The 26809-nt window shown below is 51.1% G+C and overlaps 16 non-coding genes across 16 annotated transcripts; all 16 read right to left on the bottom strand.

The window, feature by feature from the left end:
- Positions 1-1440: 1440 nt before the first annotated feature.
- Trnal-uaa lies at positions 1441-1524 on the bottom strand. Its single transcript has one exon. It is a non-coding gene; the product is annotated as a tRNA-Leu (tRNA).
- A 1571-nt stretch (positions 1525-3095) lies between these two features.
- On the bottom strand, positions 3096-3179 carry Trnal-uaa. Its single transcript has one exon. It is a non-coding gene; the product is annotated as a tRNA-Leu (tRNA).
- A 1571-nt stretch (positions 3180-4750) lies between these two features.
- Positions 4751-4834, bottom strand: Trnal-uaa. The gene has a single exon. It is a non-coding gene; the product is annotated as a tRNA-Leu (tRNA).
- Positions 4835-6405: 1571 nt separating this feature from the next.
- On the bottom strand, positions 6406-6489 carry Trnal-uaa. Its single transcript has one exon. It is a non-coding gene; the product is annotated as a tRNA-Leu (tRNA).
- A 1571-nt stretch (positions 6490-8060) lies between these two features.
- Positions 8061-8144, bottom strand: Trnal-uaa. The gene has a single exon. It is a non-coding gene; the product is annotated as a tRNA-Leu (tRNA).
- Positions 8145-9715: 1571 nt separating this feature from the next.
- Positions 9716-9799, bottom strand: Trnal-uaa. The gene has a single exon. It is a non-coding gene; the product is annotated as a tRNA-Leu (tRNA).
- Positions 9800-11370: 1571 nt separating this feature from the next.
- Positions 11371-11454, bottom strand: Trnal-uaa. The gene has a single exon. It is a non-coding gene; the product is annotated as a tRNA-Leu (tRNA).
- Positions 11455-13025: 1571 nt separating this feature from the next.
- Positions 13026-13109, bottom strand: Trnal-uaa. Its single transcript has one exon. It is a non-coding gene; the product is annotated as a tRNA-Leu (tRNA).
- Positions 13110-14680: 1571 nt separating this feature from the next.
- Trnal-uaa lies at positions 14681-14764 on the bottom strand. The gene has a single exon. It is a non-coding gene; the product is annotated as a tRNA-Leu (tRNA).
- Positions 14765-16335: 1571 nt separating this feature from the next.
- Trnal-uaa lies at positions 16336-16419 on the bottom strand. Its single transcript has one exon. It is a non-coding gene; the product is annotated as a tRNA-Leu (tRNA).
- A 1571-nt stretch (positions 16420-17990) lies between these two features.
- Trnal-uaa lies at positions 17991-18074 on the bottom strand. Its single transcript has one exon. It is a non-coding gene; the product is annotated as a tRNA-Leu (tRNA).
- Positions 18075-19645: 1571 nt separating this feature from the next.
- Trnal-uaa lies at positions 19646-19729 on the bottom strand. Its single transcript has one exon. It is a non-coding gene; the product is annotated as a tRNA-Leu (tRNA).
- Positions 19730-21300: 1571 nt separating this feature from the next.
- Positions 21301-21384, bottom strand: Trnal-uaa. The gene has a single exon. It is a non-coding gene; the product is annotated as a tRNA-Leu (tRNA).
- Positions 21385-22955: 1571 nt separating this feature from the next.
- Trnal-uaa lies at positions 22956-23039 on the bottom strand. Its single transcript has one exon. It is a non-coding gene; the product is annotated as a tRNA-Leu (tRNA).
- A 1571-nt stretch (positions 23040-24610) lies between these two features.
- Positions 24611-24694, bottom strand: Trnal-uaa. Its single transcript has one exon. It is a non-coding gene; the product is annotated as a tRNA-Leu (tRNA).
- Positions 24695-26265: 1571 nt separating this feature from the next.
- On the bottom strand, positions 26266-26349 carry Trnal-uaa. The gene has a single exon. It is a non-coding gene; the product is annotated as a tRNA-Leu (tRNA).
- Positions 26350-26809: the final 460 nt, after the last annotated feature.

The raw sequence follows: 26809 nt of genomic DNA, 5'->3' as shown, positions 1-26809 counted from the left end.
GGCGTACTAAACGCACCCTCGCTTTCGGGAACCAATGTGGCGCATTGGACCGCTTTCTTCCGTCGCTTCCAGTTTGAACTGTAACTAGCAAAACTGTATTTAGTAATAGGAACATTTTCACATTGATGCAAAGAAAACTAGATATTAACGAACGGCGAATAAGACCGTTTCCTAGCAACAGCCACGCTTTGCATTACGCACTCGTGGGAAGCCAATGAAATACTTCATGTGAGGCTCTAACTGTCGGCCTTCACTTTACAATACTTAGGCTCTGCCCCGGTGGTACCGACGCATGCATACTGAAACGCCTTTGGATCGTCAGTGAGTACTTCATATTAGAAATTTCGTGTTCGCCCTGATGCGCATTAAAGGGCCAATTTATCAGAGAAAGTCAGTTCTGCGCCTAGTTACGGTATGTCGCCCTAGCAGCACCAGGAAATCGGGTTCAGTGGTGCTCGCGTCGCACTCGGCGTTGAGCGCCTGCAGCGCTATCGCCTTCGGCCTCTGGCGCCAGGAGGGAAGGCGACACATCACGGCGCAAGCAGCGCGTAGCAGAAGGCGGTGGTGGTGTGTCGGTCAGCATGGTTGCTTCCCAAGTAGCTGCTCCGGGTTCGAAGCCCGGACATCGCACGGAAGTTGTCTCCTTTACCCAGGAGAGTGTTTTCAACGGTACGAATGGTTTCCCTTCTCTCCTCGTAGGCTAGTGCGGATTACGATTCACAGCATCGTGTGTCCCCATGTGTCGACTTGTCTCGACTTTGCTCGGCTGACGCAAAAGCTGACGCTTGCAAATGGGCGTATATGTAGAGGACAGGCGCTAGAAACGACTGGGAGAGGCCACATCAACAAACACACAACGGACCCTTTCATTTGACTGTGGCCGCATGTTCGCGCCTTTGCGTACCGAGAGCAAGAGGGGGGTCAGCGTGCTGGACCGTACCATTACCGCACAGCAGCACCAAAAACGAAGGAAAAAGGCAAAACTGAAGAAACCAAGACACGCGGACTTCCCAGTTCGTCCCCAGCCGAGCACTAACCACGGCCAACGCTGCCTAATTTCGGTAATCGGACATGAACCCGTGTCGTTGGCACGGCATACAAGTTGGCGAGAATGTTGCCAGACGTGCGGACGTCTTAGTCCGTGTACAGATCACTTGGGATTTGCCTGACAGTCTCTCGCGTTGCCTTTTAGGGAAGGAAAATGGAATAGCCCTGAGCCACAACACAACGACCACGGAAACGTCCGTGAGAAGAGCTAAAACTCGGCACGAGAAAAATATGTTCCGCTATTTGTTTTCGGCCGCTCGAGCTATCGGACGTGCGACGCCTGCACTGCTGTCACTGTCGTCTCTAGTAAAATCTCCACGGCGTGTTTGTGCGTAATGTACTTGTTCTATAAGATGAAGGGAGTATGTTAGTTTCAGAATGTTTAAAATGCATTGTCAGATGTGGGGTTCGAACCCACGCTCCCTTACGGGAACCAGAGCTTAAATCTGGCGCCTTAGACCGCTCGGCCAATCTGACGTGCGAGACAAGCGCTCCAGTGACTTCCATCTCTAGCAAGATCTCAGGAGCCTCACTCCGAAACCTCTTCCTTTTTTCGGTAGAATGGAATTATGTGAGTTTAATAATATGTAAGACGCAATGTCAGATGTGGCGTACTAAACGCACCCTCGCTTTCGGGAACCAATGTGGCGCATTGGACCGCTTTCTTCCGTCGCTTCCAGTTTGAACTGTAACTAGCAAAACTGTATTTAGTAATAGGAACATTTTCACATTGATGCAAAGAAAACTAGATATTAACGAACGGCGAATAAGACCGTTTCCTAGCAACAGCCACGCTTTGCATTACGCACTCGTGGGAAGCCAATGAAATACTTCATGTGAGGCTCTAACTGTCGGCCTTCACTTTACAATACTTAGGCTCTGCCCCGGTGGTACCGACGCATGCATACTGAAACGCCTTTGGATCGTCAGTGAGTACTTCATATTAGAAATTTCGTGTTCGCCCTGATGCGCATTAAAGGGCCAATTTATCAGAGAAAGTCAGTTCTGCGCCTAGTTACGGTATGTCGCCCTAGCAGCACCAGGAAATCGGGTTCAGTGGTGCTCGCGTCGCACTCGGCGTTGAGCGCCTGCAGCGCTATCGCCTTCGGCCTCTGGCGCCAGGAGGGAAGGCGACACATCACGGCGCAAGCAGCGCGTAGCAGAAGGCGGTGGTGGTGTGTCGGTCAGCATGGTTGCTTCCCAAGTAGCTGCTCCGGGTTCGAAGCCCGGACATCGCACGGAAGTTGTCTCCTTTACCCAGGAGAGTGTTTTCAACGGTACGAATGGTTTCCCTTCTCTCCTCGTAGGCTAGTGCGGATTACGATTCACAGCATCGTGTGTCCCCATGTGTCGACTTGTCTCGACTTTGCTCGGCTGACGCAAAAGCTGACGCTTGCAAATGGGCGTATATGTAGAGGACAGGCGCTAGAAACGACTGGGAGAGGCCACATCAACAAACACACAACGGACCCTTTCATTTGACTGTGGCCGCATGTTCGCGCCTTTGCGTACCGAGAGCAAGAGGGGGGTCAGCGTGCTGGACCGTACCATTACCGCACAGCAGCACCAAAAACGAAGGAAAAAGGCAAAACTGAAGAAACCAAGACACGCGGACTTCCCAGTTCGTCCCCAGCCGAGCACTAACCACGGCCAACGCTGCCTAATTTCGGTAATCGGACATGAACCCGTGTCGTTGGCACGGCATACAAGTTGGCGAGAATGTTGCCAGACGTGCGGACGTCTTAGTCCGTGTACAGATCACTTGGGATTTGCCTGACAGTCTCTCGCGTTGCCTTTTAGGGAAGGAAAATGGAATAGCCCTGAGCCACAACACAACGACCACGGAAACGTCCGTGAGAAGAGCTAAAACTCGGCACGAGAAAAATATGTTCCGCTATTTGTTTTCGGCCGCTCGAGCTATCGGACGTGCGACGCCTGCACTGCTGTCACTGTCGTCTCTAGTAAAATCTCCACGGCGTGTTTGTGCGTAATGTACTTGTTCTATAAGATGAAGGGAGTATGTTAGTTTCAGAATGTTTAAAATGCATTGTCAGATGTGGGGTTCGAACCCACGCTCCCTTACGGGAACCAGAGCTTAAATCTGGCGCCTTAGACCGCTCGGCCAATCTGACGTGCGAGACAAGCGCTCCAGTGACTTCCATCTCTAGCAAGATCTCAGGAGCCTCACTCCGAAACCTCTTTCTTTTTTCGGTAGAATGGAATTATGTGAGTTTAATAATATGTAAGACGCAATGTCAGATGTGGCGTACTAAACGCACCCTCGCTTTCGGGAACCAATGTGGCGCATTGGACCGCTTTCTTCCGTCGCTTCCAGTTTGAACTGTAACTAGCAAAACTGTATTTAGTAATAGGAACATTTTCACATTGATGCAAAGAAAACTAGATATTAACGAACGGCGAATAAGACCGTTTCCTAGCAACAGCCACGCTTTGCATTACGCACTCGTGGGAAGCCAATGAAATACTTCATGTGAGGCTCTAACTGTCGGCCTTCACTTTACAATACTTAGGCTCTGCCCCGGTGGTACCGACGCATGCATACTGAAACGCCTTTGGATCGTCAGTGAGTACTTCATATTAGAAATTTCGTGTTCGCCCTGATGCGCATTAAAGGGCCAATTTATCAGAGAAAGTCAGTTCTGCGCCTAGTTACGGTATGTCGCCCTAGCAGCACCAGGAAATCGGGTTCAGTGGTGCTCGCGTCGCACTCGGCGTTGAGCGCCTGCAGCGCTATCGCCTTCGGCCTCTGGCGCCAGGAGGGAAGGCGACACATCACGGCGCAAGCAGCGCGTAGCAGAAGGCGGTGGTGGTGTGTCGGTCAGCATGGTTGCTTCCCAAGTAGCTGCTCCGGGTTCGAAGCCCGGACATCGCACGGAAGTTGTCTCCTTTACCCAGGAGAGTGTTTTCAACGGTACGAATGGTTTCCCTTCTCCCCTCGTAGGCTAGTGCGGATTACGATTCACAGCATCGTGTGTCCCCATGTGTCGACTTGTCTCGACTTTGCTCGGCTGACGCAAAAGCTGACGCTTGCAAATGGGCGTATATGTAGAGGACAGGCGCTAGAAACGACTGGGAGAGGCCACATCAACAAACACACAACGGACCCTTTCATTTGACTGTGGCCGCATGTTCGCGCCTTTGCGTACCGAGAGCAAGAGGGGGGTCAGCGTGCTGGACCGTACCATTACCGCACAGCAGCACCAAAAACGAAGGAAAAAGGCAAAACTGAAGAAACCAAGACACGCGGACTTCCCAGTTCGTCCCCAGCCGAGCACTAACCACGGCCAACGCTGCCTAATTTCGGTAATCGGACATGAACCCGTGTCGTTGGCACGGCATACAAGTTGGCGAGAATGTTGCCAGACGTGCGGACGTCTTAGTCCGTGTACAGATCACTTGGGATTTGCCTGACAGTCTCTCGCGTTGCCTTTTAGGGAAGGAAAATGGAATAGCCCTGAGCCACAACACAACGACCACGGAAACGTCCGTGAGAAGAGCTAAAACTCGGCACGAGAAAAATATGTTCCGCTATTTGTTTTCGGCCGCTCGAGCTATCGGACGTGCGACGCCTGCACTGCTGTCACTGTCGTCTCTAGTAAAATCTCCACGGCGTGTTTGTGCGTAATGTACTTGTTCTATAAGATGAAGGGAGTATGTTAGTTTCAGAATGTTTAAAATGCATTGTCAGATGTGGGGTTCGAACCCACGCTCCCTTACGGGAACCAGAGCTTAAATCTGGCGCCTTAGACCGCTCGGCCAATCTGACGTGCGAGACAAGCGCTCCAGTGACTTCCATCTCTAGCAAGATCTCAGGAGCCTCACTCCGAAACCTCTTTCTTTTTTCGGTAGAATGGAATTATGTGAGTTTAATAATATGTAAGACGCAATGTCAGATGTGGCGTACTAAACGCACCCTCGCTTTCGGGAACCAATGTGGCGCATTGGACCGCTTTCTTCCGTCGCTTCCAGTTTGAACTGTAACTAGCAAAACTGTATTTAGTAATAGGAACATTTTCACATTGATGCAAAGAAAACTAGATATTAACGAACGGCGAATAAGACCGTTTCCTAGCAACAGCCACGCTTTGCATTACGCACTCGTGGGAAGCCAATGAAATACTTCATGTGAGGCTCTAACTGTCGGCCTTCACTTTACAATACTTAGGCTCTGCCCCGGTGGTACCGACGCATGCATACTGAAACGCCTTTGGATCGTCAGTGAGTACTTCATATTAGAAATTTCGTGTTCGCCCTGATGCGCATTAAAGGGCCAATTTATCAGAGAAAGTCAGTTCTGCGCCTAGTTACGGTATGTCGCCCTAGCAGCACCAGGAAATCGGGTTCAGTGGTGCTCGCGTCGCACTCGGCGTTGAGCGCCTGCAGCGCTATCGCCTTCGGCCTCTGGCGCCAGGAGGGAAGGCGACACATCACGGCGCAAGCAGCGCGTAGCAGAAGGCGGTGGTGGTGTGTCGGTCAGCATGGTTGCTTCCCAAGTAGCTGCTCCGGGTTCGAAGCCCGGACATCGCACGGAAGTTGTCTCCTTTACCCAGGAGAGTGTTTTCAACGGTACGAATGGTTTCCCTTCTCCCCTCGTAGGCTAGTGCGGATTACGATTCACAGCATCGTGTGTCCCCATGTGTCGACTTGTCTCGACTTTGCTCGGCTGACGCAAAAGCTGACGCTTGCAAATGGGCGTATATGTAGAGGACAGGCGCTAGAAACGACTGGGAGAGGCCACATCAACAAACACACAACGGACCCTTTCATTTGACTGTGGCCGCATGTTCGCGCCTTTGCGTACCGAGAGCAAGAGGGGGGTCAGCGTGCTGGACCGTACCATTACCGCACAGCAGCACCAAAAACGAAGGAAAAAGGCAAAACTGAAGAAACCAAGACACGCGGACTTCCCAGTTCGTCCCCAGCCGAGCACTAACCACGGCCAACGCTGCCTAATTTCGGTAATCGGACATGAACCCGTGTCGTTGGCACGGCATACAAGTTGGCGAGAATGTTGCCAGACGTGCGGACGTCTTAGTCCGTGTACAGATCACTTGGGATTTGCCTGACAGTCTCTCGCGTTGCCTTTTAGGGAAGGAAAATGGAATAGCCCTGAGCCACAACACAACGACCACGGAAACGTCCGTGAGAAGAGCTAAAACTCGGCACGAGAAAAATATGTTCCGCTATTTGTTTTCGGCCGCTCGAGCTATCGGACGTGCGACGCCTGCACTGCTGTCACTGTCGTCTCTAGTAAAATCTCCACGGCGTGTTTGTGCGTAATGTACTTGTTCTATAAGATGAAGGGAGTATGTTAGTTTCAGAATGTTTAAAATGCATTGTCAGATGTGGGGTTCGAACCCACGCTCCCTTACGGGAACCAGAGCTTAAATCTGGCGCCTTAGACCGCTCGGCCAATCTGACGTGCGAGACAAGCGCTCCAGTGACTTCCATCTCTAGCAAGATCTCAGGAGCCTCACTCCGAAACCTCTTTCTTTTTTCGGTAGAATGGAATTATGTGAGTTTAATAATATGTAAGACGCAATGTCAGATGTGGCGTACTAAACGCACCCTCGCTTTCGGGAACCAATGTGGCGCATTGGACCGCTTTCTTCCGTCGCTTCCAGTTTGAACTGTAACTAGCAAAACTGTATTTAGTAATAGGAACATTTTCACATTGATGCAAAGAAAACTAGATATTAACGAACGGCGAATAAGACCGTTTCCTAGCAACAGCCACGCTTTGCATTACGCACTCGTGGGAAGCCAATGAAATACTTCATGTGAGGCTCTAACTGTCGGCCTTCACTTTACAATACTTAGGCTCTGCCCCGGTGGTACCGACGCATGCATACTGAAACGCCTTTGGATCGTCAGTGAGTACTTCATATTAGAAATTTCGTGTTCGCCCTGATGCGCATTAAAGGGCCAATTTATCAGAGAAAGTCAGTTCTGCGCCTAGTTACGGTATGTCGCCCTAGCAGCACCAGGAAATCGGGTTCAGTGGTGCTCGCGTCGCACTCGGCGTTGAGCGCCTGCAGCGCTATCGCCTTCGGCCTCTGGCGCCAGGAGGGAAGGCGACACATCACGGCGCAAGCAGCGCGTAGCAGAAGGCGGTGGTGGTGTGTCGGTCAGCATGGTTGCTTCCCAAGTAGCTGCTCCGGGTTCGAAGCCCGGACATCGCACGGAAGTTGTCTCCTTTACCCAGGAGAGTGTTTTCAACGGTACGAATGGTTTCCCTTCTCCCCTCGTAGGCTAGTGCGGATTACGATTCACAGCATCGTGTGTCCCCATGTGTCGACTTGTCTCGACTTTGCTCGGCTGACGCAAAAGCTGACGCTTGCAAATGGGCGTATATGTAGAGGACAGGCGCTAGAAACGACTGGGAGAGGCCACATCAACAAACACACAACGGACCCTTTCATTTGACTGTGGCCGCATGTTCGCGCCTTTGCGTACCGAGAGCAAGAGGGGGGTCAGCGTGCTGGACCGTACCATTACCGCACAGCAGCACCAAAAACGAAGGAAAAAGGCAAAACTGAAGAAACCAAGACACGCGGACTTCCCAGTTCGTCCCCAGCCGAGCACTAACCACGGCCAACGCTGCCTAATTTCGGTAATCGGACATGAACCCGTGTCGTTGGCACGGCATACAAGTTGGCGAGAATGTTGCCAGACGTGCGGACGTCTTAGTCCGTGTACAGATCACTTGGGATTTGCCTGACAGTCTCTCGCGTTGCCTTTTAGGGAAGGAAAATGGAATAGCCCTGAGCCACAACACAACGACCACGGAAACGTCCGTGAGAAGAGCTAAAACTCGGCACGAGAAAAATATGTTCCGCTATTTGTTTTCGGCCGCTCGAGCTATCGGACGTGCGACGCCTGCACTGCTGTCACTGTCGTCTCTAGTAAAATCTCCACGGCGTGTTTGTGCGTAATGTACTTGTTCTATAAGATGAAGGGAGTATGTTAGTTTCAGAATGTTTAAAATGCATTGTCAGATGTGGGGTTCGAACCCACGCTCCCTTACGGGAACCAGAGCTTAAATCTGGCGGCTTAGACCGCTCGGCCAATCTGACGTGCGAGACAAGCGCTCCAGTGACTTCCATCTCTAGCAAGATCTCAGGAGCCTCACTCCGAAACCTCTTTCTTTTTTCGGTAGAATGGAATTATGTGAGTTTAATAATATGTAAGACGCAATGTCAGATGTGGCGTACTAAACGCACCCTCGCTTTCGGGAACCAATGTGGCGCATTGGACCGCTTTCTTCCGTCGCTTCCAGTTTGAACTGTAACTAGCAAAACTGTATTTAGTAATAGGAACATTTTCACATTGATGCAAAGAAAACTAGATATTAACGAACGGCGAATAAGACCGTTTCCTAGCAACAGCCACGCTTTGCATTACGCACTCGTGGGAAGCCAATGAAATACTTCATGTGAGGCTCTAACTGTCGGCCTTCACTTTACAATACTTAGGCTCTGCCCCGGTGGTACCGACGCATGCATACTGAAACGCCTTTGGATCGTCAGTGAGTACTTCATATTAGAAATTTCGTGTTCGCCCTGATGCGCATTAAAGGGCCAATTTATCAGAGAAAGTCAGTTCTGCGCCTAGTTACGGTATGTCGCCCTAGCAGCACCAGGAAATCGGGTTCAGTGGTGCTCGCGTCGCACTCGGCGTTGAGCGCCTGCAGCGCTATCGCCTTCGGCCTCTGGCGCCAGGAGGGAAGGCGACACATCACGGCGCAAGCAGCGCGTAGCAGAAGGCGGTGGTGGTGTGTCGGTCAGCATGGTTGCTTCCCAAGTAGCTGCTCCGGGTTCGAAGCCCGGACATCGCACGGAAGTTGTCTCCTTTACTCAGGAGAGTGTTTTCAACGGTACGAATGGTTTCCCTTCTCCCCTCGTAGGCTAGTGCGGATTACGATTCACAGCATCGTGTGTCCCCATGTGTCGACTTGTCTCGACTTTGCTCGGCTGACGCGAAAGCTGACGCTTGCAAATGGGCGTATATGCAGAGGACAGGCGCTAGAAACGACTGGGAGAGGCCACATCAACAAACACACAACGGACCCTTTCATTTGACTGTGGCCGCATGTTCGCGCCTTTGCGTACCGAGAGCAAGAGGGGGGTCAGCGTGCTGGACCGTACCATTACCGCACAGCAGCACCAAAAACGAAGGAAAAAGGCAAAACTGAAGAAACCAAGACACGCGGACTTCCTAGTTCGTCCCCAGCCGAGCACTAACCACGGCCAACGCTGCCTAATTTCGGTAATCGGACATGAACCCGTGTCGTTGGCACGGCATACAAGTTGGCGAGAATGTTGCCAGACGTGCGGACGTCTTAGTCCGTGTACAGATCACTTGGGATTTGCCTGACAGTCTCTCGCGTTGCCTTTTAGGGAAGGAAAATGGAATAGCCCTGAGCCACAACACAACGACCACGGAAACGTCCGTGAGAAGAGCTAAAACTCGGCACGAGAAAAATATGTTCCGCTATTTGTTTTCGGCCGCTCGAGCTATCGGACGTGCGACGCCTGCACTGCTGTCACTGTCGTCTCTAGTAAAATCTCCACGGCGTGTTTGTGCGTAATGTACTTGTTCTATAAGATGAAGGGAGTATGTTAGTTTCAGAATGTTTAAAATGCATTGTCAGATGTGGGGTTCGAACCCACGCTCCCTTACGGGAACCAGAGCTTAAATCTGGCGCCTTAGACCGCTCGGCCAATCTGACGTGCGAGACAAGCGCTCCAGTGACTTCCATCTCTAGCAAGATCTCAGGAGCCTCACTCCGAAACCTCTTTCTTTTTTCGGTAGAATGGAATTATGTGAGTTTAATAATATGTAAGACGCAATGTCAGATGTGGCGTACTAAACGCACCCTCGCTTTCGGGAACCAATGTGGCGCATTGGACCGCTTTCTTCCGTCGCTTCCAGTTTGAACTGTAACTAGCAAAACTGTATTTAGTAATAGGAACATTTTCACATTGATGCAAAGAAAACTAGATATTAACGAACGGCGAATAAGACCGTTTCCTAGCAACAGCCACGCTTTGCATTACGCACTCGTGGGAAGCCAATGAAATACTTCATGTGAGGCTCTAACTGTCGGCCTTCACTTTACAATACTTAGGCTCTGCCCCGGTGGTACCGACGCATGCATACTGAAACGCCTTTGGATCGTCAGTGAGTACTTCATATTAGAAATTTCGTGTTCGCCCTGATGCGCATTAAAGGGCCAATTTATCAGAGAAAGTCAGTTCTGCGCCTAGTTACGGTATGTCGCCCTAGCAGCACCAGGAAATCGGGTTCAGTGGTGCTCGCGTCGCACTCGGCGTTGAGCGCCTGCAGCGCTATCGCCTTCGGCCTCTGGCGCCAGGAGGGAAGGCGACACATCACGGCGCAAGCAGCGCGTAGCAGAAGGCGGTGGTGGTGTGTCGGTCAGCATGGTTGCTTCCCAAGTAGCTGCTCCGGGTTCGAAGCCCGGACATCGCACGGAAGTTGTCTCCTTTACTCAGGAGAGTGTTTTCAACGGTACGAATGGTTTCCCTTCTCCCCTCGTAGGCTAGTGCGGATTACGATTCACAGCATCGTGTGTCCCCATGTGTCGACTTGTCTCGACTTTGCTCGGCTGACGCAAAAGCTGACGCTTGCAAATGGGCGTATATGTAGAGGACAGGCGCTAGAAACGACTGGGAGAGGCCACATCAACAAACACACAACGGACCCTTTCATTTGACTGTGGCCGCATGTTCGCGCCTTTGCGTACCGAGAGCAAGAGGGGGGTCAGCGTGCTGGACCGTACCATTACCGCACAGCAGCACCAAAAACGAAGGAAAAAGGCAAAACTGAAGAAACCAAGACACGCGGACTTCCTAGTTCGTCCCCAGCCGAGCACTAACCACGGCCAACGCTGCCTAATTTCGGTAATCGGACATGAACCCGTGTCGTTGGAACGGCATACAAGTTGGCGAGAATGTTGCCAGACGTGCGGACGTCTTAGTCCGTGTACAGATCACTTGGGATTTGCCTGACAGTCTCTCGCGTTGCCTTTTAGGGAAGGAAAATGGAATAGCCCTGAGCCACAACACAACGACCACGGAAACGTCCGTGAGAAGAGCTAAAACTCGGCACGAGAAAAATATGTTCCGCTATTTGTTTTCGGCCGCTCGAGCTATCGGACGTGCGACGCCTGCACTGCTGTCACTGTCGTCTCTAGTAAAATCTCCACGGCGTGTTTGTGCGTAATGTACTTGTTCTATAAGATGAAGGGAGTATGTTAGTTTCAGAATGTTTAAAATGCATTGTCAGATGTGGGGTTCGAACCCACGCTCCCTTACGGGAACCAGAGCTTAAATCTGGCGCCTTAGACCGCTCGGCCAATCTGACGTGCGAGACAAGCGCTCCAGTGACTTCCATCTCTAGCAAGATCTCAGGAGCCTCACTCCGAAACCTCTTTCTTTTTTCGGTAGAATGGAATTATGTGAGTTTAATAATATGTAAGACGCAATGTCAGATGTGGCGTACTAAACGCACCCTCGCTTTCGGGAACCAATGTGGCGCATTGGACCGCTTTCTTCCGTCGCTTCCAGTTTGAACTGTAACTAGCAAAACTGTATTTAGTAATAGGAACATTTTCACATTGATGCAAAGAAAACTAGATATTAACGAACGGCGAATAAGACCGTTTCCTAGCAACAGCCACGCTTTGCATTACGCACTCGTGGGAAGCCAATGAAATACTTCATGTGAGGCTCTAACTGTCGGCTTTCACTTTACAATACTTAGGCTCTGCCCCGTTGGTACCGACGCATACATACTGAAACGTCTTTGGATCGTCAGTGAGTACTTCATATTAGAAATTTCGTGTTCGCCCTGATGCGCATTAAAGGGCCAATTTATCAGGGAAAGTCAGTTCTGCGCCTAGTGACAGTATGTCGCTCTAGCAGCACCAGGAAATCGGGTTCAGTGGTACTCGCGTCGCACTCGGCGTTGAGCGCCTGCAGCGCTATCGCCTTCGGCCTCTGGCGCCAGGAGGGAAGGCGACACATCACGGCGCAAGCAGCGCGTAGCAGAAGGCGGTGGTGGTGTGTCGGTCAGCATGGTTGCTTCCCAAGTAGCTGCTCCGGGTTCGAAGCCCGGACATCGCACGGAAGTTGTCTCCTTTACTCAGGAGAGTGTTTTCAACGGTACGAATGGTTTCCCTTCTCCCCTCGTAGGCTAGTGCGGATTACGATTCACAGCATCGTGTGTCCCCATGTGTCGACTTGTCTCGACTTTGCTCGGCTGACGCGAAAGCTGACGCTTGCAAATGGGCGTATATGCAGAGGACAGGCGCTAGAAACGACTGGGAGAGGCCACATCAACAAACACACAACGGACCCTTTCATTTGACTGTGGCCGCATGTTCGCGCCTTTGCGTACCGAGAGCAAGAGGGGGGTCAGCGTGCTGGACCGTACCATTACCGCACAGCAGCACCAAAAACGAAGGAAAAAGGCAAAACTGAAGAAACCAAGACACGCGGACTTCCTAGTTCGTCCCCAGCCGAGCACTAACCACGGCCAACGCTGCCTAATTTCGGTAATCGGACATGAACCCGTGTCGTTGGCACGGCATACAAGTTGGCGAGAATGTTGCCAGACGTGCGGACGTCTTAGTCCGTGTACAGATCACTTGGGATTTGCCTGACAGTCTCTCGCGTTGCCTTTTAGGGAAGGAAAATGGAATAGCCCTGAGCCACAACACAACGACCACGGAAACGTCCGTGAGAAGAGCTAAAACTCGGCACGAGAAAAATATGTTCCGCTATTTGTTTTCGGCCGCTCGAGCTATCGGACGTGCGACGCCTGCACTGCTGTCACTGTCGTCTCTAGTAAAATCTCCACGGCGTGTTTGTGCGTAATGTACTTGTTCTATAAGATGAAGGGAGTATGTTAGTTTCAGAATGTTTAAAATGCATTGTCAGATGTGGGGTTCGAACCCACGCTCCCTTACGGGAACCAGAGCTTAAATCTGGCGCCTTAGACCGCTCGGCCAATCTGACGTGCGAGACAAGCGCTCCAGTGACTTCCATCTCTAGCAAGATCTCAGGAGCCTCACTCCGAAACCTCTTTCTTTTTTCGGTAGAATGGAATTATGTGAGTTTAATAATATGTAAGACGCAATGTCAGATGTGGCGTACTAAACGCACCCTCGCTTTCGGGAACCAATGTGGCGCATTGGACCGCTTTCTTCCGTCGCTTCCAGTTTGAACTGTAACTAGCAAAACTGTATTTAGTAATAGGAACATTTTCACATTGATGCAAAGAAAACTAGATATTAACGAACGGCGAATAAGACCGTTTCCTAGCAACAGCCACGCTTTGCATTACGCACTCGTGGGAAGCCAATGAAATACTTCATGTGAGGCTCTAACTGTCGGCCTTCACTTTACAATACTTAGGCTCTGCCCCGGTGGTACCGACGCATGCATACTGAAACGCCTTTGGATCGTCAGTGAGTACTTCATATTAGAAATTTCGTGTTCGCCCTGATGCGCATTAAAGGGCCAATTTATCAGAGAAAGTCAGTTCTGCGCCTAGTTACGGTATGTCGCCCTAGCAGCACCAGGAAATCGGGTTCAGTGGTGCTCGCGTCGCACTCGGCGTTGAGCGCCTGCAGCGCTATCGCCTTCGGCCTCTGGCGCCAGGAGGGAAGGCGACACATCACGGCGCAAGCAGCGCGTAGCAGAAGGCGGTGGTGGTGTGTCGGTCAGCATGGTTGCTTCCCAAGTAGCTGCTCCGGGTTCGAAGCCCGGACATCGCACGGAAGTTGTCTCCTTTACCCAGGAGAGTGTTTTCAACGGTACGAATGGTTTCCCTTCTCCCCTCGTAGGCTAGTGCGGATTACGATTCACAGCATCGTGTGTCCCCATGTGTCGACTTGTCTCGACTTTGCTCGGCTGACGCAAAAGCTGACGCTTGCAAATGGGCGTATATGTAGAGGACAGGCGCTAGAAACGACTGGGAGAGGCCACATCAACAAACACACAACGGACCCTTTCATTTGACTGTGGCCGCATGTTCGCGCCTTTGCGTACCGAGAGCAAGAGGGGGGTCAGCGTGCTGGACCGTACCATTACCGCACAGCAGCACCAAAAACGAAGGAAAAAGGCAAAACTGAAGAAACCAAGACACGCGGACTTCCCAGTTCGTCCCCAGCCGAGCACTAACCACGGCCAACGCTGCCTAATTTCGGTAATCGGACATGAACCCGTGTCGTTGGCACGGCATACAAGTTGGCGAGAATGTTGCCAGACGTGCGGACGTCTTAGTCCGTGTACAGATCACTTGGGATTTGCCTGACAGTCTCTCGCGTTGCCTTTTAGGGAAGGAAAATGGAATAGCCCTGAGCCACAACACAACGACCACGGAAACGTCCGTGAGAAGAGCTAAAACTCGGCACGAGAAAAATATGTTCCGCTATTTGTTTTCGGCCGCTCGAGCTATCGGACGTGCGACGCCTGCACTGCTGTCACTGTCGTCTCTAGTAAAATCTCCACGGCGTGTTTGTGCGTAATGTACTTGTTCTATAAGATGAAGGGAGTATGTTAGTTTCAGAATGTTTAAAATGCATTGTCAGATGTGGGGTTCGAACCCACGCTCCCTTACGGGAACCAGAGCTTAAATCTGGCGCCTTAGACCGCTCGGCCAATCTGACGTGCGAGACAAGCGCTCCAGTGACTTCCATCTCTAGCAAGATCTCAGGAGCCTCACTCCGAAACCTCTTTCTTTTTTCGGTAGAATGGAATTATGTGAGTTTAATAATATGTAAGACGCAATGTCAGATGTGGCGTACTAAACGCACCCTCGCTTTCGGGAACCAATGTGGCGCATTGGACCGCTTTCTTCCGTCGCTTCCAGTTTGAACTGTAACTAGCAAAACTGTATTTAGTAATAGGAACATTTTCACATTGATGCAAAGAAAACTAGATATTAACGAACGGCGAATAAGACCGTTTCCTAGCAACAGCCACGCTTTGCATTACGCACTCGTGGGAAGCCAATGAAATACTTCATGTGAGGCTCTAACTGTCGGCCTTCACTTTACAATACTTAGGCTCTGCCCCGGTGGTACCGACGCATGCATACTGAAACGCCTTTGGATCGTCAGTGAGTACTTCATATTAGAAATTTCGTGTTCGCCCTGATGCGCATTAAAGGGCCAATTTATCAGAGAAAGTCAGTTCTGCGCCTAGTTACGGTATGTCGCCCTAGCAGCACCAGGAAATCGGGTTCAGTGGTGCTCGCGTCGCACTCGGCGTTGAGCGCCTGCAGCGCTATCGCCTTCGGCCTCTGGCGCCAGGAGGGAAGGCGACACATCACGGCGCAAGCAGCGCGTAGCAGAAGGCGGTGGTGGTGTGTCGGTCAGCATGGTTGCTTCCCAAGTAGCTGCTCCGGGTTCGAAGCCCGGACATCGCACGGAAGTTGTCTCCTTTACTCAGGAGAGTGTTTTCAACGGTACGAATGGTTTCCCTTCTCCCCTCGTAGGCTAGTGCGGATTACGATTCACAGCATCGTGTGTCCCCATGTGTCGACTTGTCTCGACTTTGCTCGGCTGACGCAAAAGCTGACGCTTGCAAATGGGCGTATATGTAGAGGACAGGCGCTAGAAACGACTGGGAGAGGCCACATCAACAAACACACAACGGACCCTTTCATTTGACTGTGGCCGCATGTTCGCGCCTTTGCGTACCGAGAGCAAGAGGGGGGTCAGCGTGCTGGACCGTACCATTACCGCACAGCAGCACCAAAAACGAAGGAAAAAGGCAAAACTGAAGAAACCAAGACACGCGGACTTCCTAGTTCGTCCCCAGCCGAGCACTAACCACGGCCAACGCTGCCTAATTTCGGTAATCGGACATGAACCCGTGTCGTTGGAACGGCATACAAGTTGGCGAGAATGTTGCCAGACGTGCGGACGTCTTAGTCCGTGTACAGATCACTTGGGATTTGCCTGACAGTCTCTCGCGTTGCCTTTTAGGGAAGGAAAATGGAATAGCCCTGAGCCACAACACAACGACCACGGAAACGTCCGTGAGAAGAGCTAAAACTCGGCACGAGAAAGATATGTTCCGCTATTTGTTTTCGGCCGCTCGAGCTATCGGACGTGCGACGCCTGCACTGCTGTCACTGTCGTCTCTAGTAAAATCTCCACGGCGTGTTTGTGCGTAATGTACTTGTTCTATAAGATGAAGGGAGTATGTTAGTTTCAGAATGTTTAAAATGCATTGTCAGATGTGGGGTTCGAACCCACGCTCCCTTACGGGAACCAGAGCTTAAATCTGGCGCCTTAGACCGCTCGGCCAATCTGACGTGCGAGACAAGCGCTCCAGTGACTTCCATCTCTAGCAAGATCTCAGGAGCCTCACTCCGAAACCTCTTTCTTTTTTCGGTAGAATGGAATTATGTGAGTTTAATAATATGTAAGACGCAATGTCAGATGTGGCGTACTAAACGCACCCTCGCTTTCGGGAACCAATGTGGCGCATTGGACCGCTTTCTTCCGTCGCTTCCAGTTTGAACTGTAACTAGCAAAACTGTATTTAGTAATAGGAACATTTTCACATTGATGCAAAGAAAACTAGATATTAACGAACGGCGAATAAGACCGTTTCCTAGCAACAGCCACGCTTTGCATTACGCACTCGTGGGAAGCCAATGAAATACTTCATGTGAGGCTCTAACTGTCGGCTTTCACTTTACAATACTTAGGCTCTGCCCCGTTGGTACCGACGCATACATACTGAAACGTCTTTGGATCGTCAGTGAGTACTTCATATTAGAAATTTCGTGTTCGCCCTGATGCGCATTAAAGGGCCAATTTATCAGGGAAAGTCAGTTCTGCGCCTAGTGACAGTATGTCGCTCTAGCAGCACCAGGAAATCGGGTTCAGTGGTACTCGCGTCGCACTCGGCGTTGAGCGCCTGCAGCGCTATCGCCTTCGGCCTCTGGCGCCAGGAGGGAAGGCGACACATCACGGCGCAAGCAGCGCGTAGCAGAAGGCGGTGGTGGTGTGTCGGTCAGCATGGTTGCTTCCCAAGTAGCTGCTCCGGGTTCGAAGCCCGGACATCGCACGGAAGTTGTCTCCTTTACTCAGGAGAGTGTTTTCAACGGTACGAATGGTTTCCCTTCTCCCCTCGTAGGCTAGTGCGGATTACGATTCACAGCATCGTGTGTCCCCATGTGTCGACTTGTCTCGACTTTGCTCGGCTGACGCGAAAGCTGACGCTTGCAAATGGGCGTATATGCAGAGGACAGGCGCTAGAAACGACTGGGAGAGGCCACATCAACAAACACACAACGGACCCTTTCATTTGACTGTGGCCGCATGTTCGCGCCTTTGCGTACCGAGAGCAAGAGGGGGGTCAGCGTGCTGGACCGTACCATTACCGCACAGCAGCACCAAAAACGAAGGAAAAAGGCAAAACTGAAGAAACCAAGACACGCGGACTTCCTAGTTCGTCCCCAGCCGAGCACTAACCACGGCCAACGCTGCCTAATTTCGGTAATCGGACATGAACCCGTGTCGTTGGCACGGCATACAAGTTGGCGAGAATGTTGCCAGACGTGCGGACGTCTTAGTCCGTGTACAGATCACTTGGGATTTGCCTGACAGTCTCTCGCGTTGCCTTTTAGGGAAGGAAAATGGAATAGCCCTGAGCCACAACACAACGACCACGGAAACGTCCGTGAGAAGAGCTAAAACTCGGCACGAGAAAAATATGTTCCGCTATTTGTTTTCGGCCGCTCGAGCTATCGGACGTGCGACGCCTGCACTGCTGTCACTGTCGTCTCTAGTAAAATCTCCACGGCGTGTTTGTGCGTAATGTACTTGTTCTATAAGATGAAGGGAGTATGTTAGTTTCAGAATGTTTAAAATGCATTGTCAGATGTGGGGTTCGAACCCACGCTCCCTTACGGGAACCAGAGCTTAAATCTGGCGCCTTAGACCGCTCGGCCAATCTGACGTGCGAGACAAGCGCTCCAGTGACTTCCATCTCTAGCAAGATCTCAGGAGCCTCACTCCGAAACCTCTTTCTTTTTTCGGTAGAATGGAATTATGTGAGTTTAATAATATGTAAGACGCAATGTCAGATGTGGCGTACTAAACGCACCCTCGCTTTCGGGAACCAATGTGGCGCATTGGACCGCTTTCTTCCGTCGCTTCCAGTTTGAACTGTAACTAGCAAAACTGTATTTAGTAATAGGAACATTTTCACATTGATGCAAAGAAAACTAGATATTAACGAACGGCGAATAAGACCGTTTCCTAGCGACAGCCACGCTTTGCATTACGCACTCGTGGGAAGCCAATGAAATACTTCATGTGAGGCTCTAACTGTCGGCCTTCACTTTACAATACTTAGGCTCTGCCCCGGTGGTACCGACGCATGCATACTGAAACGCCTTTGGATCGTCAGTGAGTACTTCATATTAGAAATTTCGTGTTCGCCCTGATGCGCATTAAAGGGCCAATTTATCAGAGAAAGTCAGTTCTGCGCCTAGTTACGGTATGTCGCCCTAGCAGCACCAGGAAATCGGGTTCAGTGGTGCTCGCGTCGCACTCGGCGTTGAGCGCCTGCAGCGCTATCGCCTTCGGCCTCTGGCGCCAGGAGGGAAGGCGACACATCACGGCGCAAGCAGCGCGTAGCAGAAGGCGGTGGTGGTGTGTCGGTCAGCATGGTTGCTTCCCAAGTAGCTGCTCCGGGTTCGAAGCCCGGACATCGCACGGAAGTTGTCTCCTTTACTCAGGAGAGTGTTTTCAACGGTACGAATGGTTTCCCTTCTCCCCTCGTAGGCTAGTGCGGATTACGATTCACAGCATCGTGTGTCCCCATGTGTCGACTTGTCTCGACTTTGCTCGGCTGACGCAAAAGCTGACGCTTGCAAATGGGCGTATATGTAGAGGACAGGCGCTAGAAACGACTGGGAGAGGCCACATCAACAAACACACAACGGACCCTTTCATTTGACTGTGGCCGCATGTTCGCGCCTTTGCGTACCGAGAGCAAGAGGGGGGTCAGCGTGCTGGACCGTACCATTACCGCACAGCAGCACCAAAAACGAAGGAAAAAGGCAAAACTGAAGAAACCAAGACACGCGGACTTCCTAGTTCGTCCCCAGCCGAGCACTAACCACGGCCAACGCTGCCTAATTTCGGTAATCGGACATGAACCCGTGTCGTTGGAACGGCATACAAGTTGGCGAGAATGTTGCCAGACGTGCGGACGTCTTAGTCCGTGTACAGATCACTTGGGATTTGCCTGACAGTCTCTCGCGTTGCCTTTTAGGGAAGGAAAATGGAATAGCCCTGAGCCACAACACAACGACCACGGAAACGTCCGTGAGAAGAGCTAAAACTCGGCACGAGAAAAATATGTTCCGCTATTTGTTTTCGGCCGCTCGAGCTATCGGACGTGCGACGCCTGCACTGCTGTCACTGTCGTCTCTAGTAAAATCTCCACGGCGTGTTTGTGCGTAATGTACTTGTTCTATAAGATGAAGGGAGTATGTTAGTTTCAGAATGTTTAAAATGCATTGTCAGATGTGGGGTTCGAACCCACGCTCCCTTACGGGAACCAGAGCTTAAATCTGGCGCCTTAGACCGCTCGGCCAATCTGACGTGCGAGACAAGCGCTCCAGTGACTTCCATCTCTAGCAAGATCTCAGGAGCCTCACTCCGAAACCTCTTTCTTTTTTCGGTAGAATGGAATTATGTGAGTTTAATAATATGTAAGACGCAATGTCAGATGTGGCGTACTAAACGCACCCTCGCTTTCGGGAACCAATGTGGCGCATTGGACCGCTTTCTTCCGTCGCTTCCAGTTTGAACTGTAACTAGCAAAACTGTATTTAGTAATAGGAACATTTTCACATTGATGCAAAGAAAACTAGATATTAACGAACGGCGAATAAGACCGTTTCCTAGCAACAGCCACGCTTTGCATTACGCACTCGTGGGAAGCCAATGAAATACTTCATGTGAGGCTCTAACTGTCGGCTTTCACTTTACAATACTTAGGCTCTGCCCCGTTGGTACCGACGCATACATACTGAAACGTCTTTGGATCGTCAGTGAGTACTTCATATTAGAAATTTCGTGTTCGCCCTGATGCGCATTAAAGGGCCAATTTATCAGGGAAAGTCAGTTCTGCGCCTAGTGACAGTATGTCGCTCTAGCAGCACCAGGAAATCGGGTTCAGTGGTACTCGCGTCGCACTCGGCGTTGAGCGCCTGCAGCGCTATCGCCTTCGGCCTCTGGCGCCAGGAGGGAAGGCGACACATCACGGCGCAAGCAGCGCGTAGCAGAAGGCGGTGGTGGTGTGTCGGTCAGCATGGTTGCTTCCCAAGTAGCTGCTCCGGGTTCGAAGCCCGGACATCGCACGGAAGTTGTCTCCTTTACTCAGGAGAGTGTTTTCAACGGTACGAATGGTTTCCCTTCTCCCCTCGTAGGCTAGTGCGGATTACGATTCACAGCATCGTGTGTCCCCATGTGTCGACTTGTCTCGACTTTGCTCGGCTGACGCGAAAGCTGACGCTTGCAAATGGGCGTATATGCAGAGGACAGGCGCTAGAAACGACTGGGAGAGGCCACATCAACAAACACACAACGGACCCTTTCATTTGACTGTGGCCGCATGTTCGCGCCTTTGCGTACCGAGAGCAAGAGGGGGGTCAGCGTGCTGGACCGTACCATTACCGCACAGCAGCACCAAAAACGAAGGAAAAAGGCAAAACTGAAGAAACCAAGACACGCGGACTTCCTAGTTCGTCCCCAGCCGAGCACTAACCACGGCCAACGCTGCCTAATTTCGGTAATCGGACATGAACCCGTGTCGTTGGCACGGCATACAAGTTGGCGAGAATGTTGCCAGACGTGCGGACGTCTTAGTCCGTGTACAGATCACTTGGGATTTGCCTGACAGTCTCTCGCGTTGCCTTTTAGGGAAGGAAAATGGAATAGCCCTGAGCCACAACACAACGACCACGGAAACGTCCGTGAGAAGAGCTAAAACTCGGCACGAGAAAAATATGTTCCGCTATTTGTTTTCGGCCGCTCGAGCTATCGGACGTGCGACGCCTGCACTGCTGTCACTGTCGTCTCTAGTAAAATCTCCACGGCGTGTTTGTGCGTAATGTACTTGTTCTATAAGATGAAGGGAGTATGTTAGTTTCAGAATGTTTAAAATGCATTGTCAGATGTGGGGTTCGAACCCACGCTCCCTTACGGGAACCAGAGCTTAAATCTGGCGCCTTAGACCGCTCGGCCAATCTGACGTGCGAGACAAGCGCTCCAGTGACTTCCATCTCTAGCAAGATCTCAGGAGCCTCACTCCGAAACCTCTTTCTTTTTTCGGTAGAATGGAATTATGTGAGTTTAATAATATGTAAGACGCAATGTCAGATGTGGCGTACTAAACGCACCCTCGCTTTCGGGAACCAATGTGGCGCATTGGACCGCTTTCTTCCGTCGCTTCCAGTTTGAACTGTAACTAGCAAAACTGTATTTAGTAATAGGAACATTTTCACATTGATGCAAAGAAAACTAGATATTAACGAACGGCGAATAAGACCGTTTCCTAGCAACAGCCACGCTTTGCATTACGCACTCGTGGGAAGCCAATGAAATACTTCATGTGAGGCTCTAACTGTCGGCCTTCACTTTACAATACTTAGGCTCTGCCCCGGTGGTACCGACGCATGCATACTGAAACGCCTTTGGATCGTCAGTGAGTACTTCATATTAGAAATTTCGTGTTCGCCCTGATGCGCATTAAAGGGCCAATTTATCAGAGAAAGTCAGTTCTGCGCCTAGTTACGGTATGTCGCCCTAGCAGCACCAGGAAATCGGGTTCAGTGGTGCTCGCGTCGCACTCGGCGTTGAGCGCCTGCAGCGCTATCGCCTTCGGCCTCTGGCGCCAGGAGGGAAGGCGACACATCACGGCGCAAGCAGCGCGTAGCAGAAGGCGGTGGTGGTGTGTCGGTCAGCATGGTTGCTTCCCAAGTAGCTGCTCCGGGTTCGAAGCCCGGACATCGCACGGAAGTTGTCTCCTTTACTCAGGAGAGTGTTTTCAACGGTACGAATGGTTTCCCTTCTCCCCTCGTAGGCTAGTGCGGATTACGATTCACAGCATCGTGTGTCCCCATGTGTCGACTTGTCTCGACTTTGCTCGGCTGACGCAAAAGCTGACGCTTGCAAATGGGCGTATATGTAGAGGACAGGCGCTAGAAACGACTGGGAGAGGCCACATCAACAAACACACAACGGACCCTTTCATTTGACTGTGGCCGCATGTTCGCGCCTTTGCGTACCGAGAGCAAGAGGGGGGTCAGCGTGCTGGACCGTACCATTACCGCACAGCAGCACCAAAAACGAAGGAAAAAGGCAAAACTGAAGAAACCAAGACACGCGGACTTCCTAGTTCGTCCCCAGCCGAGCACTAACCACGGCCAACGCTGCCTAATTTCGGTAATCGGACATGAACCCGTGTCGTTGGAACGGCATACAAGTTGGCGAGAATGTTGCCAGACGTGCGGACGTCTTAGTCCGTGTACAGATCACTTGGGATTTGCCTGACAGTCTCTCGCGTTGCCTTTTAGGGAAGGAAAATGGAATAGCCCTGAGCCACAACACAACGACCACGGAAACGTCCGTGAGAAGAGCTAAAACTCGGCACGAGAAAAATATGTTCCGCTATTTGTTTTCGGCCGCTCGAGCTATCGGACGTGCGACGCCTGCACTGCTGTCACTGTCGTCTCTAGTAAAATCTCCACGGCGTGTTTGTGCGTAATGTACTTGTTCTATAAGATGAAGGGAGTATGTTAGTTTCAGAATGTTTAAAATGCATTGTCAGATGTGGGGTTCGAACCCACGCTCCCTTACGGGAACCAGAGCTTAAATCTGGCGCCTTAGACCGCTCGGCCAATCTGACGTGCGAGACAAGCGCTCCAGTGACTTCCATCTCTAGCAAGATCTCAGGAGCCTCACTCCGAAACCTCTTTCTTTTTTCGGTAGAATGGAATTATGTGAGTTTAATAATATGTAAGACGCAATGTCAGATGTGGCGTACTAAACGCACCCTCGCTTTCGGGAACCAATGTGGCGCATTGGACCGCTTTCTTCCGTCGCTTCCAGTTTGAACTGTAACTAGCAAAACTGTATTTAGTAATAGGAACATTTTCACATTGATGCAAAGAAAACTAGATATTAACGAACGGCGAATAAGACCGTTTCCTAGCAACAGCCACGCTTTGCATTACGCACTCGTGGGAAGCCAATGAAATACTTCATGTGAGGCTCTAACTGTCGGCTTTCACTTTACAATACTTAGGCTCTGCCCCGTTGGTACCGACGCATACATACTGAAACGTCTTTGGATCGTCAGTGAGTACTTCATATTAGAAATTTCGTGTTCGCCCTGATGCGCATTAAAGGGCCAATTTATCAGGGAAAGTCAGTTCTGCGCCTAGTGACAGTATGTCGCTCTAGCAGCACCAGGAAATCGGGTTCAGTGGTACTCGCGTCGCACTCGGCGTTGAGCGCCTGCAGCGCTATCGCCTTCGGCCTCTGGCGCCAGGAGGGAAGGCGACACATCACGGCGCAAGCAGCGCGTAGCAGAAGGCGGTGGTGGTGTGTCGGTCAGCATGGTTGCTTCCCAAGTAGCTGCTCCGGGTTCGAAGCCCGGACATCGCACGGAAGTTGTCTCCTTTACTCAGGAGAGTGTTTTCAACGGTACGAATGGTTTCCCTTCTCCCCTCGTAGGCTAGTGCGGATTACGATTCACAGCATCGTGTGTCCCCATGTGTCGACTTGTCTCGACTTTGCTCGGCTGACGCAAAAGCTGACGCTTGCAAATGGGCGTATATGTAGAGGACAGGCGCTAGAAACGACTGGGAGAGGCCACATCAACAAACACACAACGGACCCTTTCATTTGACTGTGGCCGCATGTTCGCGCCTTTGCGTACCGAGAGCAAGAGGGGGGTCAGCGTGCTGGACCGTACCATTACCGCACAGCAGCACCAAAAACGAAGGAAAAAGGCAAAACTGAAGAAACCAAGACACGCGGACTTCCTAGTTCGTCCCCAGCCGAGCACTAACCACGGCCAACGCTGCCTAATTTCGGTAATCGGACATGAACCCGTGTCGTTGGAACGGCATACAAGTTGGCGAGAATGTTGCCAGACGTGCGGACGTCTTAGTCCGTGTACAGATCACTTGGGATTTGCCTGACAGTCTCTCGCGTTGCCTTTTAGGGAAGGAAAATGGAATAGCCCTGAGCCACAACACAACGACCACGGAAACGTCCGTGAGAAGAGCTAAAACTCGGCACGAGAAAAATATGTTCCGCTATTTGTTTTCGGCCGCTCGAGCTATCGGACGTGCGACGCCTGCACTGCTGTCACTGTCGTCTCTAGTAAAATCTCCACGGCGTGTTTGTGCGTAATGTACTTGTTCTATAAGATGAAGGGAGTATGTTAGTTTCAGAATGTTTAAAATGCATTGTCAGATGTGGGGTTCGAACCCACGCTCCCTTACGGGAACCAGAGCTTAAATCTGGCGCCTTAGACCGCTCGGCCAATCTGACGTGCGAGACAAGCGCTCCAGTGACTTCCATCTCTAGCAAGATCTCAGGAGCCTCACTCCGAAACCTCTTTCTTTTTTCGGTAGAATGGAATTATGTGAGTTTAATAATATGTAAGACGCAATGTCAGATGTGGCGTACTAAACGCACCCTCGCTTTCGGGAACCAATGTGGCGCATTGGACCGCTTTCTTCCGTCGCTTCCAGTTTGAACTGTAACTAGCAAAACTGTATTTAGTAATAGGAACATTTTCACATTGATGCAAAGAAAACTAGATATTAACGAACGGCGAATAAGACCGTTTCCTAGCAACAGCCACGCTTTGCATTACGCACTCGTGGGAAGCCAATGAAATACTTCATGTGAGGCTCTAACTGTCGGCTTTCACTTTACAATACTTAGGCTCTGCCCCGTTGGTACCGACGCATACATACTGAAACGTCTTTGGATCGTCAGTGAGTACTTCATATTAGAAATTTCGTGTTCGCCCTGATGCGCATTAAAGGGCCAATTTATCAGGGAAAGTCAGTTCTGCGCCTAGTGACAGTATGTCGCTCTAGCAGCACCAGGAAATCGGGTTCAGTGGTACTCGCGTCGCACTCGGCGTTGAGCGCCTGCAGCGCTATCGCCTTCGGCCTCTGGCGCCAGGAGGGAAGGCGACACATCACGGCGCAAGCAGCGCGTAGCAGAAGGCGGTGGTGGTGTGTCGGTCAGCATGGTTGCTTCCCAAGTAGCTGCTCCGGGTTCGAAGCCCGGACATCGCACGGAAGTTGTCTCCTTTACTCAGGAGAGTGTTTTCAACGGTACGAATGGTTTCCCTTCTCCCCTCGTAGGCTAGTGCGGATTACGATTCACAGCATCGTGTGTCCCCATGTGTCGACTTGTCTCGACTTTGCTCGGCTGACGCGAAAGCTGACGCTTGCAAATGGGCGTATATGCAGAGGACAGGCGCTAGAAACGACTGGGAGAGGCCACATCAACAAACACACAACGGACCCTTTCATTTGACTGTGGCCGCATGTTCGCGCCTTTGCGTACCGAGAGCAAGAGGGGGGTCAGCGTGCTGGACCGTACCATTACCGCACAGCAGCACCAAAAACGAAGGAAAAAGGCAAAACTGAAGAAACCAAGACACGCGGACTTCCTAGTTCGTCCCCAGCCGAGCACTAACCACGGCCAACGCTGCCTAATTTCGGTAATCGGACATGAACCCGTGTCGTTGGCACGGCATACAAGTTGGCGAGAATGTTGCCAGACGTGCGGACGTCTTAGTCCGTGTACAGATCACTTGGGATTTGCCTGACAGTCTCTCGCGTTGCCTTTTAGGGAAGGAAAATGGAATAGCCCTGAGCCACAACACAACGACCACGGAAACGTCCGTGAGAAGAGCTAAAACTCGGCACGAGAAAAATATGTTCCGCTATTTGTTTTCGGCCGCTCGAGCTATCGGACGTGCGACGCCTGCACTGCTGTCACTGTCGTCTCTAGTAAAATCTCCACGGCGTGTTTGTGCGTAATGTACTTGTTCTATAAGATGAAGGGAGTATGTTAGTTTCAGAATGTTTAAAATGCATTGTCAGATGTGGGGTTCGAACCCACGCTCCCTTACGGGAACCAGAGCTTAAATCTGGCGCCTTAGACCGCTCGGCCAATCTGACGTGCGAGACAAGCGCTCCAGTGACTTCCATCTCTAGCAAGATCTCAGGAGCCTCACTCCGAAACCTCTTTCTTTTTTCGGTAGAATGGAATTATGTGAGTTTAATAATATGTAAGACGCAATGTCAGATGTGGCGTACTAAACGCACCCTCGCTTTCGGGAACCAATGTGGCGCATTGGACCGCTTTCTTCCGTCGCTTCCAGTTTGAACTGTAACTAGCAAAACTGTATTTAGTAATAGGAACATTTTCACATTGATGCAAAGAAAACTAGATATTAACGAACGGCGAATAAGACCGTTTCCTAGCAACAGCCACGCTTTGCATTACGCACTCGTGGGAAGCCAATGAAATACTTCATGTGAGGCTCTAACTGTCGGCTTTCACTTTACAATACTTAGGCTCTGCCCCGTTGGTACCGACGCATACATACTGAAACGTCTTTGGATCGTCAGTGAGTAC

The sequence above is a fragment of the Schistocerca americana genome, unplaced genomic scaffold, assembly GCF_021461395.2.
Source record: "Schistocerca americana isolate TAMUIC-IGC-003095 unplaced genomic scaffold, iqSchAmer2.1 HiC_scaffold_469, whole genome shotgun sequence".
Taxonomy (NCBI): domain Eukaryota; kingdom Metazoa; phylum Arthropoda; class Insecta; order Orthoptera; family Acrididae; genus Schistocerca; species Schistocerca americana.
This window is presented reverse-complemented; position numbering and strand designations above follow the sequence as displayed.